This window comes from Andrena cerasifolii, chromosome 12 (assembly GCF_050908995.1).
Source record: "Andrena cerasifolii isolate SP2316 chromosome 12, iyAndCera1_principal, whole genome shotgun sequence".
NCBI lineage: Eukaryota > Metazoa > Arthropoda > Insecta > Hymenoptera > Andrenidae > Andrena > Andrena cerasifolii.
In genome coordinates this window covers 6,461,474-6,477,728 of record NC_135129.1, presented here as the reverse complement: position 1 = coordinate 6,477,728, position 16,255 = coordinate 6,461,474, and the positions used below count along the sequence as shown (strand labels likewise).

The following is a 16,255-nucleotide window of genomic DNA, read 5'->3' as shown; positions in this document are numbered from 1 at the left end:
TTGGACCCCGAGAGCCCGACAATACCGCAATTGTGGAGCACGCGGTAATATCGTTACATTCGCAGGCTGTCGCACAATTCCGATGAATCATCCCGAACTTTCCTTCCTTCTTCCTTTTTCTCTCCCTCCTCAATGCCAGTAACGAGCTCGGGATGTGTTCGCTGATCGTTCCGCGTTCTGAGCTTGTTAATACTTTATTCGCACCACGGCGGGACCAGCTTCGACGCCGGTTTAGAGTGGAACATAATAATATACGACCAAGTAGCTGAACAGCAAACACATTCCACGGTGACGATAATGGTTAACCCTCAACCCTTCGGCGTCAAATTGGCACAGTGGTAAAAGATCGATGAAATGACAAGGTAAACATTTACATCTTAGATTCTTCACAACTTTCGCATAAAATAAAACGATGCGCAGGACTTAGGTTGTTTGCAAGAATCACAAATAACAGAACAGTATAACTTGTCACGGGAAAACTGTTAAATTGACACGAGGGACAGATGAGGATTAAAGCTTTTATACTTCTGAAGAGTAGAACTGAATGATCTGAGAACTTTCCCCCTATATTCCCTTCTGTCCCAGCTCTTTCCAGCCCTCCTACAGTTTGGCAGCTGAGAATCCTTGAAGAACTTCCGCGTGCTTTATCCAACGCGTGTATACTTCCCCGGAATAGAACGGAAAAGATATCTCCACCCCAAAGTTTGCCAGCTTTGCTCACAGAATTCGCAGCCAAGCGAACCGTGAAATTTGAACACAAACTGCAGCGGCCTGCAGTACAAGCTGATTTCTGCTGGAAGGTGTACGTCGCCCTCTAGAGCGGCGTGCCTTCCCCGCGGCGAGAGGGGCAGGGAAACGCGTGGAATTCTCGCGTCGCCGCAACGACTTCGAGGAGGCGACCCGCGGCGTCTCATAATTCAACGCGGAAAATCCAATAGCGCGGCGTTTCCGCGGGAGAAACAGGAGCATCGGGATTCCGTGCGGCGGAGAAAAACGCGTGCTCGTTGGAGTCGGACGTGGTGACGGGGTCTGGTCGGTTCGCCGTGGAATGTTCCGTCTGGCTTCTTCCCTCTCATCTGCTTTAAGGTCATTCCATTCCTTTATTATTCCCGCGGAACAGCATTCCCGTCGGGGCTCCGCGGGCTCGCGCGACTACTAAGGGTGGCTGGAGCCTTCCGCGGCCGGCGGCGCGGGGTTGCGGGGGGTTAGCGGGGGCGGAAACATCGCGGGGAAAATGAAAATATGAGACAGAGGTTCGGGAGTCGTCGGAGGGCCGGCGTGCCCGGTTTCGAAGGGCTGACACGCCGCAGGGAGGAGGGGGATGGGGGTGAGTGTCGCGTGAGGGCGACGGGGAGGACGGAACGTAAACTTTATTCTGGACAATGCCGGGCTGTCGGTGTACTATTCTATTATTTTCACTCAGCCGACCGTCAGGCTTCGCTGCTGGCCCCCGGGCAGCCCTCGCCCTCGTAGCTGCGACAGCAGACGCTTTTAATTTCGTTATACCCCTCGCCGAGGCCGTCGTCTTTTTGCTTGGAGAGGGCGGCGGGTGTTCGCGCAATTTGTTCCTTTTGCGGCTCGACGGCGGATGTTCCGTCGCGTCTTTCGAAGGCAATCGCCATCGACAAATCAGTTTAATCGGTTCGACGAATTACGGGCCACCCCTTGGCGCAAGCGGGTGGAAGAGGGCTTCCTGTACAGGGAGATATGGATGCTCGGGTGGGATCGAGGCGCGCTTGAATTTTTTGGGGATGTTCCGAGTCAAAGGAGTCTGTGAACCATGGTGACGACGTGGAGTGGTGAAATTCTGTATTTGCTGGCCTAGGGCGCACGTGTGAGAAGAGTTAGCTCTGTTTTGCAGCTCTGGTCCACGGATGGGCAGGGTGTCGCTTCACAGAGACTGTACGGAATGTTCCTGCTGCTTTTGATGGTAGGAAAAATTGGCTGGGTCGTTTCAAAGGGAGGGAATGCTGAAATCGACGCGCAGTTCTTTTTGGGATTGTCAAGGTTATTCGTTCCTTTTCTTTTTGACGAGACTGTGGGTTTTTGTTGGCATGGTATTATTCGTGATTGGAATGAAAGTTTGATGAGTCTCTCACAAAATTCATTGACAGATTTGTATTGATTACCTGAAATTCATTTAAAGTATCCAAATATGATTAAAATACAACGATTTAAATACAAATCTTTGCCATTTTGTATCAACATGATGATCAATTTTCAAATAAGGACACTGAATGACATCATATTGCAAGAAAAGAAACTCCTCCATGCTGAATAGCGTTAAGTTTCGAGGACTCCGCGGTACGTCTCTCTCGAAACAGAAAATTTACCTAAAACATTTGAGCGCTGAGTGTAGTTTGAAAGCTACTCGAGGTAAATATGCTAAGTTCCTCGGCTTGTACATTTTACTCTTAAGTGTTTTTAATGTGAAGTATATACTCACTTCCATTTTTAGCTAAGCTACAGTGTCTGTTCATGGAGGAAAGTGTGGAACATACTCCTGTGGAATAAAAGAGCAAGTACACTTCACAGAAAAACCAGCTAAAAGCTACTTGCAGGCTCTAAAACTCGTGAAAACATCAGAGATTTACAGTGATCTAATGTAATTATACGAGACTAGTATTTTCGTCAGCGTTTTTACACCAAACCTCGCTCTTGACACTACTTTCATGCACGTTGCATTAAAATCTTCTATCTTTTAATTTTTATTTATTTATACATTCCAGTTTTACATTGCACTTTCTGTGCGATTTAATAAAGCTCGTTTTTAAATCCATGCCCTTCAAATTTACCCTATCCAGATACTAAAATAATTTGATTCAGTAAATTTATATCAAACTATGTCAAGAAATTGGGCTCCTTAATTAAAAGAAATTAACGCGAACACGTTGGAAAACCTCGATAAATGTCACCGAGATTTCCTAGTAGATTAAAGTCGCTCTGCACGAGGATATTAAGAACTGTCTGTGAAATCGCACCCACCTTTAATTTATACGCCTGTGAACTTGCTGCGGCGAATTTATCGGCTCGCATAATCGTGTCTGCGAGGAGAGGCTGCCTGTGAAGTCGGCTGGCATTGAAAGTCGCTTTAAATTCGCTAAGAGGACGAAGAATCAAAATCGTTTTCCCGTCAAATTCCCGACGATATTCGACGTTAAACCACTCGGCTCCTCTACCGAGCGTTGCTTAATCGCTTAAGGGTCTGGCGTAGTGAAAAAGAAGGGAAAAAGGACCGATAAATTCGCGTAGCAGCGAGGGGACGGGGTGGAGAAACCGGCTGAGGTCTCGAAACCGTCAAGGATAATATTTAAGGATTATTCCGTCTCGACTGAAAGCGAAGTGGGTATTGTTTCGAACCATTAATATCGTTCGAGCAACAAATTGGTTTAAAAGGAGTTTGTTTAAGGGAGTGGCAGGGCAAAACCACCCTTGTCACTGAGCAATGTTCGAGGAGCAGTGATAGAGTACCAAAGATATCTTACAGTCGAATGACGAATATTATTGATTACTAATATATTAATGCTAGACGATTAAAAATGCACAATTCAAGTTTGATCTTAATGATTGACGTAAAAGTTTGATGGCTGCTCATGGTACTATTATGGTTGCTTTATTAATTTTTTGATGATACAGTTTTGATCTCTACAAAAGTATCCCAAGATTAATCTCGTGCCATTCCAGACATGTCAAACGAAGAGACTGCATTTTACGACAAAGATGCTTTAGTACCTGACAAGTTAAAAGCTTCTTCGTAACCAGCCACGGTGGATAATATCAAGCAAAAGGATTTTCATAATTCTAAAATAAAATTGAGGATGTAAGGAAGACTGTGAAACATAAGTTAATATTCCATATCTTCGTAGACAGTATTCTTCACTTTGAGTACTTGTGGTACTTGATAAATTATGTGAGGACTAGATAGAGTACATTATTGTTTGTAGCACTTCGGTTCGTGAGCAAAATTAAAGCTGTATAAATATTAAGTTTCGATGTTCTTTGGTGATAGATAACAGAATGTATTATCGAATAAATTCGTCACAGTTTTACTATTAGATTGTTGACTATAAAACAGAATAGGTAGTATTTGAAGAAATAAAAGAAATTAAGAATAATCAGTTATAATCAACGATGAATCCAGTTGATTACCTGAAATACTTGCTGGATATTGGAAATCGAATTTCTCGAAGGCGAAGCCTCGCAAGACAAAATTCTTGAAAAAGAAAATTGCTGAAAGATGGAACCGTAAAATCGGTAAATAAATTTCTTCCAGGGAACTCAGTTGTGCGACGAGTCTCTTGAATGTAATCGGAGCACAAATGGATGTTTGCGCGAATGTCGAATCACAGTCAACTAAACGACCCTTCGTAACGTTCAATTTACTTAACGTCATTTAGCTGTACGTGACAAAGGGCATCGCGACGGCAGAACAGATTTAATAAGAGTGGCGCGTTGACGAGACGAGAGAACAACAACAATTACTCGAGTTAAACAAATTTTCATAGCATTGAGGGAACAAAGGGCCGGGGATACCGTCCGTCGCTTTATCATAATGCAAAGCGGAGCACTCGTGACCCCGGTTGAAAGGAGAACGACGTAAAGCGTTCCTAAAAAGAGCTGTCGCGTTTAACAAACACGCGGTAAAAGAAATCGTTGAACGGGATGAACGGACAAAGGATCTTTTCGCCACTTTGCGCGCCGTTCGAGCGAGCTATTGTCGCGAGGAACCTTGTTCCGCGAGCTTTTGATAAATCAGAATAATGTGGATGAGAACAGCAAGCTAAAATGTCCAACAAACTCGAATTAATCCCAATAGATCTGCTTGTCTACAATGCCTACCTTCGTGAACTTTAGGAAGCCCCGATTCCTTGGGAAACGAATCTTAATTGTAATTAAATACTACTGATAGTTAAAAGGCTCGGCATTTGAATTCTAGCGCTGTGTGAGTTTCAAGTAAAACTATTCAATCAAGTAAAATATTAAAGATGATTCTTTTAACAAACTCTGTCACGCAAATCCTTTACATTTTATTATTCTCGAATCTTATTGAAAGCTCCGTAACACATAATCTTCCTTTTCTAAGGAAGGAATTTTTTAAACTTATTTTCTATCAAAGCAACGTCCGAAGGAGAGGGATAGTCCGCGCTGTTCTTCAATTATAATTCAGTCCCAAGCTAACGCATGGATTTCCATAAACAGACAAACATCGCGAAGGAAGCACAATGAAGAGAGGAGTGGATCCAGAAACCTGTCCAACTGTTCGTATTAATTGCACGCCAATGTCTGAATGAATAACTGATTACCATCTAATTAAGCGCCACGCCTTTTTCATCGGCCAGGTAGCACAAGCTTCAAGGGAAATAGTGGCGAAATGCTGGAATCCTCGTAATTAAATGTTAATTCGCCAGGCGTTTCGCGCCGCTCCTTTGGTTCAATTAAACGAGCCGTGTCCTCGATGTATCAATTAACAGCCGTTGCTGGTCGACGTACCGCAAATAGACGCGAACGAAATCGATCTACGCCGACAGAGGCTGGCGCAAATGAAAATAGGGTTTTCTTTCTTCTCCTCTTCTGTAATCCGAATCGGAAAGCGGCATGGCGTTCGTTCAGCGGTGCCAATTCCGCAAGGGAACCAATTTCGCGGGGGGGGGGGAGGGGATGACGAGTTAAAATCATTCGGGTAATTGGACGCTTCCACGCGAAAAAGAGGTGCCAAGAGTGGACGAGAGTAATGGAATCCTTTTGCACATCTTAGTCGATCGATGTGCAAATTTATCGGGGCGAGGAGGGAGAAATCAGAATTGGAGGATTTAGAAGATTCGTTTCAGGTACGGTGTTTAATTTTGAGGCGTTGAATTAGTAGAATTTGGAGGAATTCAATTTTATTTTCTATGAGGTACTGGAGATGATTTTTCTGTTAATATGTGTAGTACTGTGAAACATTAAAATATGAAATGGTAGTGTTACATGTCCTATCACTTGTTGGCTCACAACCATGATTTCTTGGTAGAGATATTCTGTCGTGTCGTCAGAAGGAACAGAGGTATTGTAGACATGTAACAAATGAAAATACTAACGAGAAAAAAGTCCTCCAAGAAAAAAGATATTCAGAAGAAGATTCGCAATCACGTTAGAATTTCTCGAGTGACTACAGACAGATTTAATTATTCCACGTAATTTGAGCCACGATGAAAAGGGGCCGGCTAATTCCCAGCCACAATACAATATTGTCCAGTACGAAATAATACGTATCCAGCTAAAATAAGGCTTTGTGTCAAAAGGGAGCCATCGAACGGAATCGAGAGCTCCGAGCTCTTTCATCGCTCCTGCAGATGAAACCCTGATATCGTACGAATCTTTCTCCTCTCCTCGCGATGAAAAAGGCCACTTCGAAGTGTTCACCGACCGAAAATAATTAAATCTCTACTTATTGGTTACTCTCGAAGCTTTTGTGGAAACGTGCCTCCGCCTCGTGTTTCCGCCCCTATGCATTCGATTCCCTCAGACCACGGACAAACACTCCAACGAGTATAACGGATAAGCGTTGAGTATTGCCCCATGAAAGGGACAGAAAGGAGGTCCTCGCTGTTAAACGAACCAAAATTATTCTTTTAGCGAGCCGCCGGCCACTCGAGCCGCGAATTTCTTCGTACGAAACCCACTGACTTTATAACAAATTTAACTAGGAATGCTGGTTTACTTTAACCGCGAGACAAGTGAATAAAGCGTTTTAAAGATCTGTCAAAAGAAAGGAACCTCCGCGTGGATGGGGCTTTAAAAATCGAACCGTCAGAGAAGGAAATCTAACTCTGACCGAAAAGGGAGTAAAGGAACGGTTAATGGAAGAGGGTACTAAACATTTTCCCCACCTGCGCGATCGGAAGGGCAGAATTATTTAGGCTCTTTAACTCTCTTCAAAACCGAGCATAATAGAATCTATAATGGCGCATCTTGGCATCCCTTTGGACGCTCCTGAATCTTTTAAAGCGACTGATTGCTTTTACATTTCACCCTCGCACGCTCATCCTCCCCATTCGGATAAATACTTCGTCGAAAGCGTTAGCCGACGCTGGGTCGTTCCTTTTTTTCAGGGGGAAATGTCACGAGGAAATCGGAGAAAATTCAGTCCTTCGATGGCCTCGAAAAAGGATAAAAGTGTTTCTGGGAAATCCGTCGCTTAGGTACTACAAAGATTCGAACAGCCTCGAGACAGCCTGCACTGCTCGTTTCATTCTCGTGGAGAGGGGAAGAAGGATTCAACGGGGCTGAAATGGAAATTGGATGTCGTTCAAAACTGTTGCTTTTTTGTTCTGAAATTAAATCCAATTGTACAATTCGAGTCGATGCGAATGATGAGCGAGTTGCGGCACTTTCATTCCCTCTTGAAAGAAAATCGTACAAACGGGACACTTGTAATAAATTCTTTTAAAAAGGATTCTTTTGCAGAGATATTAAACGCTAAATGGTATTAAACATAATCTACAGAATTCCTTTGAAACGCGAGCAAATAATTTCACATATTGTTTCAAAATTTCTGATTGGAAATAACTCTTTTATTTCCCTACTGCAACTCTCTGGTTTATAATTTCATTCTCGATGTTTCTACAAGCTCTGAGCAAATACTTCTCCAAATGATAATGGTCAATATTTCCCTCTCTTTTACGAATGAAAAGTGACGCAGAATGATGGCTCGTTACCAGAAGGAAATTTAATTTAATTGCATTTACCTTGTCGAGTTTATTATTCTAAGCGAAAAAGTAAATCCACCTAGCGAAATAAGGGCATCAATAATTCACTCAATCCTGTTACGAAGTTAAACTTCGGTTTTCACAATCCCGAAATTGAAATGGAGCTTCGTGTAAAAGCCCTTTCAGTTCCCACGAGTTTTTGTTTAAATGATCGAATTATTAGAAACTCCTTAATAATCCAGAGGATGTGGAATGTTTTAACTCCTCCTAGGGAAATTCTAATGCGAATTATGCAGCAATTATAAAGTTGAACACGTTGTAAGTAAGAAAACTATTTTCATTTTGCTAGAGGAAGTGGAGCAACAGGTTGACATGCTATCTCTCACCGAATATACTATCCTGCTAACCTTTCTCTGTTATATTTCTTACTATTCGTTACTGAAACTTAACTAGCGTTAAATGAAGTAATTGGGTACCCATAAATTAAAAATTCAACCCTTTCGCGAGATTATGCTAATTAAGCACAAATGACGGAGCGAATGAAGAACTTGACCTACACAATTTTCACCACTCAATTCTAATGATACATCGAATACACCTTCATCAAACTTTTATCTAGTATCTAATTTAGAGCTAGGCTAGTTTCAGTGTAATTAAAAAACTTTTTCTCTCACCGATTTTAAGATTGTGTATAAATGTATTTCCATCATCCAGAACGAAAGTTTTTGTTCCATATTTCTTCAAGAATCTTACTGGAATATTGAGAAACCCTTAACACGAGTTGCAAGCAGTAGCAAACAGAGTTCTTGCACGCTACAGAGAATTTTAATTATTGCTGCAAATCTAAAGTGTGTTGATTCGCAGTTACGATGGAAGAGGAGGGCAACAGAGTTAATTTATCAAACTTCGACAGAGAAGTTATAGTTCTCAGTGCTACGTGCATCCCGTGCCATTTCTACGAAACTCCATGCTTAGTATTGCATCTAATCAAAGTGAAATTATTCTTCGGAAATTCTAATAGATATCGCAATAAATGTAATCAAACACCAAATAGAAAGAATATCAAGTTTACCTCCTTGCAAAAGACTGTCCCTTTTTAAATCTGTCTACCTAATTCTATCGCATATCTTTCTGGTCTCGCGAGAGAAAAGTGCATTTTTGGTGAACAGAAATGAGGGCCGCGAATGAAATTTTTATGCAAAATACAGCGGGGTACTCAATCCAGGGCAAGGGTCCAGGAATCTGCTTCAATTTCGGTTAATCGCGAATACCTTACATATTCGTATCCACACACGTTATCCATCGTGCATACCGGGTGTGCTAATGGAACCATTACGGAAGCTGATTCCACACACGCCCATAGATCGATCAATTCAGAGTAATCAGAGTATCCCGCTCTAGCAACGTTTCTAATTAAGTCCATGAGAGCTACGTGGGCTCTATCATCAGCGTTCAAAACGTTTGTTAAACACCAGAATTTCATCGCGCAGCTTCTCCCACTTCTGGATACCCTTTATCTATCTGTGATACCTTTCTGATACTCTAGCAACGATGGATGACTTTATCAGGAATATCGATGTGGATTTAATTTTTCTGGCGGCGGAAAAAGCTCATTTGCCATTAGAAATTTTTTTCTTGTTTCTTGATGCGTGATATGTGAAAACATGAAATATGTACCATACATTTTTTTGCTCATCGAAAGATGTTTGAAGTTGAGTGTTATTACAATTCAATGGTCTCGTTTTGTGCATAGTAAATGCAGGTAAGATTGAAAACAGTGGAAATAATGAATTTTTAATCCAGAGCACTTTTTTATGATACGTCTAGAAATTTAAAGTCTAAGAACATTTTGTCAGGAAGTTGGCAATGTGAAATTAGATTTGTATTTCGTTATTATTCCACGAAATTTAGTATTACATACCTCATAGCCATCTAATTTTCGACTCGCTTGTAATATTATATTGAACATTTTCTCCAAATGCGCGTCACGTTCAACTTTGGTCTACCACATATTCCGAATCCAAATTTCCATTTCCACCACATTTGCATGTTACAAGGAATCCCTGGCAGTCACTGGCAAAATTGGAAGACGAGCCTTCTCTGCATTTACATTTGCCCTTTACCTCCACAATAAATTCACATATTATTACAATGAAATGTAGTATCAATTAAATATTCATTTCCGAAAGTGCATAGATGTAATTCAATGCCGTTAGAAGAATCACATTACGTCCAATATGTTTAGAATAATATTATCCCAGTACATGTGACTTTCCAGCAGTCCTCAGATTTTGTACTTAAAAACGGGATTCGCTAATTTCTATGGAACAACAACGTCTTCTAGTTTAAACAATTCATTTTGTGACTTAAAATGTAAATTTATAAAGATATGGTATTATTTACACTGGAAAAATAAATTAAATATTGTAGAAAGCGTTATGCAAAGTGTTTAAACTCATTTTAAATTACCACTGTATGTGTATTAATTATCAAATAATTTGCAGGACACTTGTTATTAAAATGATTTCCACATCACTTGGCCGAGTCACCAAAAAGAATACCTTACAGTTACAAAAGTAGCTCTTCTACTAAGAAATGAATGAAATTTTAACCTTCATCTATGCGTTTACCTGTTTGGCAATTATCCGAAATTTTTTATTAAATCTGACATAAAAGAATTCCAACTTGAAAACGTAATAACTTACAAACCTCCATCACCACGAAACCTGTTCGCAAAAGAACGACTAGAACAAATCCCCAGACTCTTGCTTCTCATTTCAGTAACATAAAAGTGCCACAAGAATAGAAGATGCGTTCCTGCATCCATAGAGACGAGAATAGAAGCGCATCCAAAAAACGAAAAACGAAGGAAAGAAAGACACCTAAACAAAAGATCCTGTTGAAAGCATCCCTTACTAAAACTAGCGGACATACAGCGCACAACAATAGACGCGAGACAATCCACGCTTCCCCGGAAATGAACATTCGCTCATCTTGAAATCGGGCCACCGCCACAGTTCGAAACGAGATACCTCCATACGCGATTATCAATAAATAAACCGCCCTATCTCCCGTAATCGATTCAACCCTCCCATCCTCTTACCGTCCAACTAACAGAGTTGAGCATTATCTAAATAAAAAAGTATTAAAAAACGTATCGAATAAGAAAGAAACTTTATCTTTATCCGTGGTCGAATAAAAGATACTTTACGTTCATCCGTTGTCGCATAAAGATAACTCGGGTTATCTTTAAAGCAGAGATAGGTAAAAAATTATTTTAAATAAACATTTCGTACATAAATTCTTATTTAAAATAATTTTTTGCTTATCTCGGCTTTAATAATAATAATAATAATAATACTTTAAAGTAAAGAGTAACGAATAAAATTTGTATCTTTTATTCGAACTGAAATTTTTATTTAAATAAATATTTACCCATCTCTGCCACCGAAGTAAGCGGAATCCCCAAGCAGAAAGAACTCTCAGAAACACTTATCTACCTTCCTGTCTGTGGGATCCTCCCTTATTACACACTCTTGCCGCGAAACAGCGGAGATTTATCATAAGCGAGCAGGTTCCCAGATAAATCCCGTTGCCAGCAAAGTGAGAAACACAGAGGAAGACCGGGGAAGAACAACGGGCAGCGACGGCAAAGGAGGACGAAGAAAAAAGTTGATGTCGGTTGGAGGAGGCTGGGGGGGGGTATGGCAGCCGTAGAATGTAATTTGAAAAGTTTTCTCGTCAAATTGCGTAAAACGCGTGCGGTACGCGAGCCACGGGACGCCGAGTGTCCGCGGACAGGGGCAAAGTGGACGTCCACCGTCGGGGACAATGACGGGCGTACCGACTGATTTTAATTATGGAATCCGCACAGGTAAAACGCTCAATTTTCTCGTTCCGCTGCCTTTGGCCCGACCCTCCCGCGTTCCACCTGGTGCTGCAATTCCAATCGAACCCGTTTACCGTCCTCCACGCTCGATCCCGCGCCCCTCGGTCGCCACGCGAGCCCTCCGCGATCGATTTCCACTCGACTATAGGGAAATATCGGCGAGTGTCGAAATGCGATCCGCCGGGGCTCGTGGAAACAACAAACGAGGACGCGCGGCTAACTCTCGCGTGGACCTTTCTGTGTCCACCGTGACGGGGCGTCGGAGGATTGGGTGTCACTGACACGCTGCGAATGGGGAACGAATATTGAGAGGGAGTGCTAAGCGAATGGTTTCGTACTGCGTGGTTGGTTTAATCACGGATACAGGGAGACTGATTTGTTGTAAGATGTGAATTAGCAGGAGGCTGCTTGCTATTGTGATCGCGGAGTTACTTTTGAGAGAAGTGGGACAGGAGCAGGGTGCGATGGAGGAACAAGGGCGGAAGTGGACCAGGTTTTGTGGCACAATGTGGGGTGTAGTTTTATGTAAGGGGGATTTAGAAGTATTCACAATGTAGGAACGTGTTCTGTTTAGTTGCAAAGTGGAAGTTGGGGTGTATACATGAGTGAGTTGGGAGTAGAATGTGCTTTTAAGCGATATACATATTTCCAAATCACCCTATGTACGTTTTTATGAAATCTTCACTGGAATCTCAAACCTGTTGAATCCCGCACATCTGAGTTAGCATTTATAACTCACCCCTGCTCCCTTTTACACAACTTTAACTGCTAATTAAAGCATTAGGGCCTCCTCACACGAGACACATATACCAGATACAAAGATAGAAAAACTAAAAAATATACAAGTACAGTGGTGGACGAAAGAAAGTTTACATCCTTTAAAATCGTATAGCGAGAAGGATTAGCTTGCTAAATGACGTGTTTCGTGAGTTTGAAAAAAATGCAATTGGTCGGAATAGGGGAAAAAGTAGTAAAGGTCGTTTTTAAAGTTTTTTTCTGAGCCTGTCATTCTGCGAAAAAAAGTTTAAAACCCGACCTTTACTATTTTTTTCCTATTCCGACCAATTGCATTTTTTCCAAAACGACGAAACACGTCATTTAGCAAACTAATCCTTCTAGCTTCTCAAGAAAACCTCAAGTCGTTTGGACCAATTCTAAAAAAGTTATGCGATTTTGAAGAATGTAAACTTTCTTTCGTCCGCCACTGTATAGCAAAAAAGTAAATTTGAGAAAAACACCCCTAAAGTGTACATCGTTCGTCAAACAAGGATTTCTACAGCACTCACCAGCCCACTCACCTCAAAATTAACTACCAATAGTCTTAATCCATCAATATCAAACAACAAACATCCCACCCTCGTTCTTCCACGACCTACTCTCCAATATTCCATTCCCAGCCACTTCTTCTTCTTCTAACAGCCACGAGAAACAAAGAAACTGTCGTTCAATTACCACAGTGGAGCAAGCGGCTTCCGAAAGCGTCAAAAGCACGAAAGGATCCATTTATCGTCGTGGTCGGTCCGTCGGTCAAAGTGCGAAAGCATTTAGTTCGCGGGCGAGCCCGAAGCAACGGGCACGGTCACCGCCCCAAATTACCAACCTACATTTTCCCCTGTGTGCACACACGGTCGCCGTTGTTCGCCCGGAAAAACGTGTACAACGCGTAAAACGTCGGGCTGGAAAATCGCGGCGAGGAGGAGGGGAGTGGAAACGCGTGCAGAAACCAGGGACCGGCCGAGCTGGACAAAAGTGAACGGCGAACGAGGGCGAGGGGGGTTGAAGGACGCAACGGGAAAGGAGAATCGAGAGGAGGGACGAGCAAGATAGAAGACACGGCTTCGCTGTTTTACGGGACGCAGTAATTACGGTGTCGGTGTTTCCCGGTGTTAACAGTTGTATCTGCCCCTGACATCTACCTGCCCCTCTGTTTTCCACCCTCCTTGCGGCTGGCCTCGTAGAACCGACGCAATTTTCCAATCCGGGAACAACTGCTGTCCAGCACGCTTCTGTTTGAAGGGTGTGTATGTTCTTCGTCGCGGTGCTCTACTATTTTGCTTGCAAGGGAAAGTTGCGATATGGATCAGTGATGATGAAGGGAATAGAGTCTCGGTTTGGGAGGTAGAATTTTCGGGGTTTCTGATTAGTTACAGAAAATAATTGGGTCTGTTAATCTGCGAGAGGTGGACCAGGAAATTATTCATGATTAGATTTGTTATGTTATTGGTATATGTTAGGTATTGTTTGCAGTGAATTTTATTTCGAGAAAGGTAGTAAAAGTACCTATTGGTTTTGCATTGATGTTTCACCTGCGGTGCAGAGAGAAATGATAATGTTTATGCACCTAACCCAAATCTAAACACAATTCCTTTTCCTTTTGAAATATCTAATTGGAAATTATCAAATCCATCTACGCGTAATACGCATGGTGATTTGAAATAGAAAGGAGAAAAGATGGAATTAAATCCCATGCCGAATTCTAATCTAACCCTGGTTAAACGACTGAGACTGTGTTGTCTATAAATCACCAGGTAACGAGTGCCATGAATGTTGAGCATCTGTGGCAGTTTGAATACATAATGCTTCTTATTTTCTCGAAATCCTGAAAATTTTGCCCGTTCAATATTGAAAACCACGTTGGACTTTCAAGTGCAAGGTTCTCCACTCCCCGTGGAAAAAGCCTTGCACGCTTTGGGTGTGAAAGTGCTGCGAGTCGGCCGAGTACGTCGTTAGAAACGTTAATTGCCATTCGACGCATATGCCGCTTTTGTACAGCGGTGTTCTAGACTTTTAACGGCGCTCCTTCGCGCTACGATAATGGCCATGCGAGTAGGAAGAAGGGTTTAATGTGTTTTCGGGAAAAATCCGAGACTGTAGTTTCTTGCATGCAGAGTATCCTGACCCGTTACGTGTATTCTACTCCTTTCATCCTCTATTTATTATACTATACTACTGAAACCAGTCGAATACTAGAATGCACCGCTAAAAGTTCTCTTTATCAGTTCTGCACTTACAAGGGAAGATCTCGAACCCGAAAATTCAAACAATTCTGAAACTTTGTGAATATGTAGGAGATTTCCTCCGTATTACAACACAATTTTTGTTTGCTGCCCAAATTCACTCGAAGGGGGTGAAATTAACCGCTGAAAATTCGGCTATTTTCAGATTTTGTGTTATAACTCGCGAACTGTATGAGATAGAAAAAAAGTTTCGAGACAAAAGTTACTTCTTTTAATTAGATCTAGCATTTCGTAAACAATTATTTTACAGTTCGCGAGTTATAACACAAAATTGGAAAATAACCAGATTTTCAGGGATCAATTACACCCCCTTAGAGTGAATTTGGGCAGCAAACAAAAATTGCGTTGTAATCAGAAGGAAATTCCCTACATATTCACAAAGTTTCAAAATTTTTTGAATTTCTGGATGTTCCCTTGTCAGTGAATTATATATTCATACTTCTAACAGAGAGGATGCCTAAACTATTAGGTACACTAACTTGCTCATGAGCTTTCGCTGGTTGACAGGGCTTGAAAACTAAATGAGCATTTCCAAAATCTCACACCACAGCTTCGTTATTCAAACTTGACCCCAAAAAGGCAAACAAGGTTTTGCTAAAAAAACGAATAATCACGTTTTACTTAAGACCAACCAGCATCGTCGAGATAACTGCGAGTCCAATCATTTTTGGAACAGGACCAGCCTGGAGCATCTTCGAAAAGTGTCCATTCACGAGCGATCCAACACTTCGACGACTTTAATTAGCTCGTTAAGGGAATCTTCTGTGCGTACACGTGCGCGAAACCACTCGATGCAACTGCGAGCAGATGAAGGTTCCGCAATAAGTAACATCGCTGCGTATAGATTGGCTTAGCGGGCCATATCACCGGATGATCCAAGTTCGAAGAGGTTCGAGGAGCGCGGGACCCTCAAAGTAGCTCGACGGCTCGTTATAAATTGTCGTCGACTGCTCCACCTTGGATTTCACAGAAACGCGACGTAATGGCGTGGAGGAGAGAAGATCGAGGGGCCTCCTCTATCACGAAGTTCCTTCCGACTGGTAAAGGAACGAACGGAACGAATTAATTCCGTAAGGACGAAAACTCGAGGACAAAGAGGAGATGCAGGATTCAAAGGGCGCAATTGGATTTGAGAGGACGTCGCGAGAGACCCTTACACAGGGCTATCTCTGCCACTACGCTGATACAGTGGCGAACACCCCCTCCTGTCTCCCTCCTCCACTTAGTCGGCGCCCATGGGTGCCGAGAAAGTTTGAAAAAATCTTTTACAAGATTTCGTTGGACGGTTTACTAAATTCTTAAGGGTTCTGGATTTCTTCTGGCACGATGAATCTGTATGAGTTGACTAGTTCTATAATTTTGGAACACCTTGTGTGTGTATGTAATATTCAAATCTGTCTACCCTTTCAACACTGAACCTCATAATCTTTACATTCATTAACCCTCCGTGGTCACAGCTTCTTATAATCACAAATCGGTCACGTGGGATTCCCTGCACCCAGCTTCATTTTTGGGTTATTATTTTCGAATCTTCGAATCATGCTTCAATACTATTTTTCTAGAAATGTAAATATTTATACGATGAAATTTGTAGTTAAAGAATGCGATTTTTGTTAAGATTCGCCAAATTTTTTAATTTTTATTTTAAGGTCTAAATTCAT

General features: G+C 41.9%; 1 protein-coding gene across 2 annotated transcripts in view; it reads right to left on the bottom strand.

Annotated features, from left to right (window-relative positions):
• Positions 1-16,255, bottom strand: part of Irsp53 (Insulin receptor substrate 53 kDa) — a 202,918-nt gene that overhangs the window by 104,361 nt on the left and 82,302 nt on the right. The window lies entirely within an intron of this gene.